This window comes from Varanus komodoensis, unplaced genomic scaffold (assembly GCF_004798865.1).
Source record: "Varanus komodoensis strain SLA01 unplaced genomic scaffold, ASM479886v1 scaffold7_3, whole genome shotgun sequence".
Taxonomy (NCBI): Eukaryota; Metazoa; Chordata; class Lepidosauria; order Squamata; family Varanidae; genus Varanus; species Varanus komodoensis.
The window spans coordinates 3,096,519-3,103,734 of record NW_025336480.1 but is presented as its reverse complement, the minus strand read 5'-3'; positions in this window follow the sequence as shown (position 1 = coordinate 3,103,734).

Genomic DNA, 7,216 nt, shown 5'->3' with positions numbered 1-7,216 from the left:
GTTTTCTGACTATCTCTAAAACCAGACAAAGTGAAGTTGCTTTCACAGCAAGATTGAATAAGTATACGGGTGGCAGATCCTATGAAAAAACAGATTAGGGGTGCTTTCAGAAAAGGCTTACATCAGAGGAACTGTAAAATCTGCCAGGCTAGAAATAAATTCAAGTTCTCTTCTAAATTACTTTTTATCAACAAGCATTCAGACATGATGTAAAAAGTCAGAGAAGGGCACAAATGCCCCTTTTAGAGTCATGTATGAAAACCCGCTTAGTCTCTGGATGCTTCCAGATGAGGCCTTTCTCATGCTAGCACCTTACCACATCCACAACATTCTCCAGGAGGTCCAGACAACATTGTCTTCTCTTTGTGACCCTCCCTTTTTCCACACCAGTCCTTCTATCCTTGTTCTTACCATTAAAAAAACAAAACAGTAAAGAGGTAGTGAAGGAATACTCGCAGGATGCCTTTTTACTGGTACCATTAGGAAGCTGCCTTATACTGAGTCAAGCCCTTGGCCCCTAAATGTTCTTTAGCTACCCAATTGCAAAAAAATGTAGTTTTATGCCACTGAGCTGTGACATTCTGGGTGAAATGCAGATTATAATCTGTGTTAGTAACTATTATTACAGACCAGGGAGTGTTGATGATTCGAGATCAATTCACACAAAGTCTAAGGATTTGATTTTGTTACATTTTTTCACATGTATGATGATGATAACTATGATGATCAATTCACTTTATTATTGTTTCTATATTTCCCTTTTCTCCAAAAGGCCATCCAGGTGGTACACAGGTAATCTCAAATAAAATAATGCATCCATAAAACAAAATGTTATTAAGAGAACAATTGAAATATTAAAACAATAGCACACCAAATATAATAGACACATCAACAACTTTTACAAAGGCCAAGAACTAGGGAGGGGCAACTACAGATCTGGAAGGAGTGCACACCACAGTTTTAGAGTGACACAGTAGAAAGTCCTCTCCTGAATGCTTGAAAACAAGCTTCCATGGGCCTCAATGCCCTCAGGAAGTCCTCTCCTGAAGGTCTTAGCAACAAGAACCTTTGACTTGAATTTGAAAGATGCCATGAGATACAGCAGTTAGTGAAAAAGCAAGCAAGGAAAAAGCAGACAAAAAGGACTGTGAGCGAATAATTGTCTCATAGTTTCCATTCCAATGCACAAGCAGTGCTTGTTCTCACTCTCCACACTTCTAAGAGCCATTTTTGCCTTCTGTGTCAACAGCAAAGCACAGATTACATTTTTTTTCAGGAACCTGTGAAGCTGCAGTGCTTCAGTCACGTAAGTGCGGTATGGTCGACTCTCTCCTAGTTCTCATGACGTTGGCACAACTCTCGATGCTGGCTGATTACAAGGAATGCCTCTAATGTTCCACTCAAATTACTTCCATCCCACAAAACCCCAATCTTACCACATGGGTCACGTAGTGCCGTGCTCTAATGCATGACCATGGAAGGGTGCAATGCATACTTGCAGGCTTCAGTGAAGAATGAGGTTATCAGGGATTCTGGCCTGAGGTAAATGCCACATCTCGGCCAGCTTTTGCTACACAGTGAAATCTGAGAGACACATTGAAGACACATGTGGCATATATGGCAGCTTAAAGAATGGGGGGTTTAGGTCAGGGTTTTCCTCTACTCATCTGTTTTGTTTTGTGAGGAGCCCAGTTACTAAAAGTTATATGGATGGCTCACAAATTCAGAGGACAATTTAAAAATATACTATCATACAATATAGTACAGTGCAATGCAATGCAATACAATACAAATACAATAAGATCAAATGCAGCATTAAATCCAGGAACAGTCCAAAAAGGAAAGATCAAAGAAAACTCAACAAAGCTAAAAGAAGGTGGAGAACTACAAGTTGGATCAAGGACCAGCCTTCTTCAAGAAGAAGGAGCCTTTCCTGAGAAGAAGGGCTTTCCATGCAGAAGGCCCGTCTGCCTGATCTTTGGAGACCCTTTTTCATACCATGGCTCACCCCATTCAGCAAAGTTTCCTGCCTCTCTGCACAGCATTCTAGGGCATTGAAGGGGCTGCCCTGGGGAAAAGCGGGCAGAGAAGTCCACTTCTACTGGGGCAGCTCATCCAGCATAAATCTGGATCCAAGCCACTATTATTTTAAAAGCCTGGAAATGTAAAACACACACACACATCTTTGCCTGCTGGTAAAGGGAGATTAAAGAAGGTTCCTGTTTATTTGATTTTGTGAGCTATCCAGAGAACCGTCTGTTATGGAGTTGACTAGTAAAGAAGGAGAAGAAAGCAAGCAAATGAATAAATCTAACCAAAGCTGAACCAGTTGCGAACAATACACAAGCCTGACCCAGGAAGCGGGCATCTAACAGACATCAAGGCGCACGGCAGAGGCTTACATGCACCACACGGTCCTTATGCATAATAGAGAACAAAGCGAGTGGGAACTGGGTGATAAGAACACAGGCGAAAGGGACTTTCTTTGTACAATAGCAGACAGACATAGCTAACAAACATATACTGTATATGGGAAGGCAGATTAGTAATGCTTTTGTTCTTGAAACTGTCCTGCAGAATTCCAGACAAAAACACCCACCAGCAGTTCCAGCTCTGCCACTACAACTGAGAGTACAGGGACAAGGCACATTGTTTTCCTTGGGGTGCAAGGAGGGACTCGCCAGGGAGAGACACATCCTTTTGCCCTCAGGGGAGGATATCTGCTCATCCTCCATCCATCCCCACTGAAGCACCCTAAGAAAAGTGAGCACTCAAATATTCATGGCCACAGAGGGTTTCTCTTTTCACCTGCCCCCCACACAACTAAGGGGAAGTGTGCTTTGCCTTAAAAGCCTCTCTTCACCCATCTGCTCAGAGCAGCATCTCCCACATAGAAGACATGGTACATTTGTAGCAAGGCAGTCCCTGTAGCCAAAACCCACCAATATATACACAAGTTCCCACCTTGCACCATGGAAGCCTTAGATGAGCACACTTTTCATGGCTACTTGTCTGCCCCAGTAGCTGAGTCTCCTAATGCAGGCTACTGTGAGGGTGTGAGGAGCTAGGCTGAACCATGCAGACTGGGAAAGAGAGCACTGAGTTGCCAGCCCCCTTTCTCAAAGCCCTGCTCCCCACCCTAAGAGGTACCTCATCACAGGAACTATCCATTACAGCTCTCTCTTATGAAACATTGTCAGCCCATGTGTTCATTACTACCCCCGTGTCTCTCTTGTCGCTCCACAGTCTTTGCACATACACAGAGCTTAAGATCTTTCCCTCCCTCAGTGCCCTACTGATCAGAAGCAAGACTTTGAGTAGCAGCAGTGATTGGCATGAAGTCATCTGTTCCTGTGTGGGATCACCACCTTTCTGTTCTAAATGGTCTCTTTGTCTTTCCAAAGTAAAGTAACCAAAGGTTCCTCTGGTAAGATCAGAACCAGTCTAAGAAAACAGAAAGCAGAGAGAAAGAAAAACAGCATGGCTAAAAAAGGGTTAAACTAGATGCTTTTAAAGGACAGTAGAATAACCCGTTGGGTAGCAGAGAGCTGCATCCATTGCTCCTTTCTCTGTCCTACAGCTTTCTTGAGCATGGAGTCACACCAGGGATTCAAAGAGTGGCCACCCCTCCGCTGGCTTTGTGGTGAAGTCAGTGCTCAACAAATGGTGCAGGCCAATTTTTCCTGCTTCACATATCTCCTGATGACTAGCCAACACGTGCTTGCTCACTTGTTTAAATCTTTTTTTTAAATCCCACTCTCAGCTGAAAAAGAAAACCACCAACTTAGGTGGTTGGGGGAAAGGGACATGACCACGTAGGGAACTGCAGAGAACCAGATTTAGCCCCTGGGTGTGAGGTTCCCTATGTGCAGGGACAGGCAGAGAAAGAATGGGGGCAGCAAATGTTCCTTGGCACCAGACAAGGAATCCTCAGTTGCAGAAGTTCAAGCACAAGTAGCTTGGAGGAGGAAAAAGATTCTCTCCCCAGCCCTCCCCAATCTATCCATGCCAGAATCTGCATTTTGTTCCCTGAGGAGGCTGACTCCAATGTGTTACTCTTGGACTTGTTAGAGTTTTGATCAGAAGAAGCCTCTGCAGTCTGAGGAGGCCGGCAGCTGCATTTAAAAGGCACAGAGTGAGGAGAGGCAGGGCTCCTTGGGCATGGTTTCTGTGCTGCCCCTCACTTACACAATTTTGTGCCATTTGCTCCCTGTGGTCCTAAGCAAAAGCCACAGAAAGCTCAACAGCCCCTTTGTCCCTGCCCAGGGTCCTGAGCTTGCCCTTAGCCCAAGTTATTCTGAACCATCAGCCCAACTTTTGCCACCTCACTGAGGCCCTCACTTGGGACTGAGAGGTGTGCATCTAATTTTACTGACCCCTTCTTTTCTGTATACATTTTTTTGTTATCTAGACCCCTCCCAAAACATAGGCTTCGTGCTGTGGCAGCTGTGGTTCCATCCTCCTGGAAAAGGACTAAAACATAATTTCCCTGTTTCCCACAGCATTGCTTTCTGTTCCCACAGAGCTAAGAAGCAGCCCACAGCCTGCTGTTTTAACATCCATTTCCCCCGAAGTGGCTCTCTCCCCTTTTAAAATCCTTATTTCCCTTGCACAGGCATTTAGTGTGCCAAATAATTCAGGTAATGTGTAGGGAATCCTTGGTCCTACTCTGGAACTCAAACACTTCCTGGGTGGCCAGCCATCTATGGTCCTCTGGGCAGATTTCCTCTGAGGTAATGGACAGCAGCATTATCTGACTGACTGGAATGGTAGCCTTTCCTTCCCTGTATGTCCCAGGCTGTTTCCTTGGAAAATTGTTTGCTCCTATAGTGGCAGTGCGTGTCCACCTACCTGGCAGGGAGTTTTGGGGGGGGGGGGAGGTGTCTTGGTTGCATTATGTACAATCTGTAGTTTGATCCTACATGTGGCCTCAGTCAGAAGTTGGTGGGGTAATGCTCTTTGGTGTGAGCCCTGAAACTAAAACTGAGTTGCCATGTTTAGAGGCCCACAGGAGGGCTTTGGAACAAGGCAAATCCAGGGTAGACATAGCACTCATATAAGTAAGGAGACGCCAAGTCAGAGGTTACCTGCAAACACTGTTGGTTTGTTAAGCAAACAGCTATTGATGTTGGCAACTGTCCATTCTCAGTTAATTATTATGCTCTCCTATAAATGTCACAGTGGCCTTTGAAACCTCCTTGAAATCAGGGAATAAAAAACAAGGGGAATAAGGGACCCTTCTTCCATGCTCCAGTATTGAAAGGTCAAACATGTAAAAAGCGCAGTAAGTGCGGCTATGAAATCATAGGGAGGTGGTGGGAAATGAATCTCCTTCCTTCTCTGTGTGACTAGGAATTAATCTCATGTGGTTCTTTTGTCACCGCAAGCGTGTTAATAATACACTGGGCAAGAACTGTGAAGCCACCAACTCTCGGCCCTCTGCCTTTTCAAAGAAATATGAAGCTCAGAAATGTAAGGGTGTGTGCGGATGAACATAAATGAAGCTGGGAGCCCAGTGAAGTACACTCCTTGCTTTATAAAAGATTTATAATCTTTTCTTCCAAATTTGCTTCCGTGGAAAAAAGTTCTGTCTGTTTACACCAGAACTCAGCTGAGTTGGTTGGATGGAAACTGATGATGTGAGTTATCCACCTCGCTGCTACCCATTTTTCCATAGCATTTTTTCAAAAATGTTCTGCTTTTTAAAGGGTCAAATGTACTTTTTATTGAATGGATGTATAAAGGTTATGCTTAGGCTTTTAATTTTAAAAGAGAAAACTAAACAGCCTGCCTTTGGCATTGTGAGGTGGTGGAATGAAAATTAACATCAATTTTACTAGCCAATATATGCCTATCAAATAGACTTTGAGGGTGGAGTAGGAGAGCAAAGCTCAAAAGGAAACACACACAAAACACGGCGAGGTTTCTCGTAATGGCTTGTGTATAGTTAACGAACTATGCTGACGCTGCCCTGGAAGCTTTGGACAACACGACAGTTGTGGTCAAACAAACACAGCTCATAACCCACCGTGGTTTATTGTGCTGTGTGAACTGGGTCCCCGATTTGATGTAGAACCATAGGCACAGGATAAACAGCTGCTTCTCTGCCTCAAACATTAAAGTGCAATTCATTTAAAAAATATGATTGTGTTTGACTGTTTTTCTTTTTAAAAAGGTGATTTTTAGAAACACAGAGGCAACAAAGGGTCTTGTGATACCTTAAACGCTAGCACATTTATTCTGACCTAAGTTTTCATGAGAGACAGCAAATTAACTTTGTATATCCAGGCTTTTGTTACACCAGGAAGGGAATCTAACCCAAGCCTAACTCACTAAAGTTATTTGAATATGATATTAACATCATAATCCCTAGTTTTTCACATCTTGCCTAAAACAAGAACAAGTTGTCAGAATGTCTGCCTTCCTCTCATTTTTTCCCCTCTAGGTTTTCACTTACATAATAAACAGGATTTTTTTTTTTTAACCATTGTTGTCATGTTGTGTCATCCAACTTCGTCATGGTATTTCACTGTGATATGTTTAGTCTTTAGCAAGCTCAGACACCAACAGTGGTCTATTCTATGTCACAAGACTTGTTGTGTTGTACAAACCTAGCGAACACAACTCATGGTGGTACGAGAGCCAGAAGCAGAGAACCATTGCTGGTCTCATTAAGCAGCCAGCCAGAGAGTACCACTCACAGCTGCCATTTTGTGTGGCTGACAGAGATGTCCTCATTCTGCCTGCCTCCTACCCTAAAAGATTTCTTTGGGACGGAAGTGGGTGGTCAGCTTGACAGCACTGTGGAAAGTAAGGGCACCACTCATAAATGGGGGGAGGGAATCAGCTGGTGGTGGTGCCCAGTTGGGAGCAGCACTGTTCAGTTGGCTCCCCTGTTGACCCCCTTGCTCCTACTTGCAAGAGGCATCTCCAACCTGACACCCACTTCACAGGCAGAAAACTCACTCGCAAGCAGGACTGAGGAAGAGACAAGTGCCGCCTCCCTCCCATCACTGCAGTTTGCAAGAAAGGTGCTCGGGGGGTACCAGGTTTGAATACCTCTCCTGGAAAAATAGAATGAGCCGGGGAGACAGCAGAGTGGCACTTCCCCCACCTGGACCCTTCTGATTCTGTGCCCTGTGGTGAGCACAAGAGAGGGATTTCTCTCAGGTGCACATGGTCTGCCCCCAGCCAGGCATCACCGCCCAGCTGATTC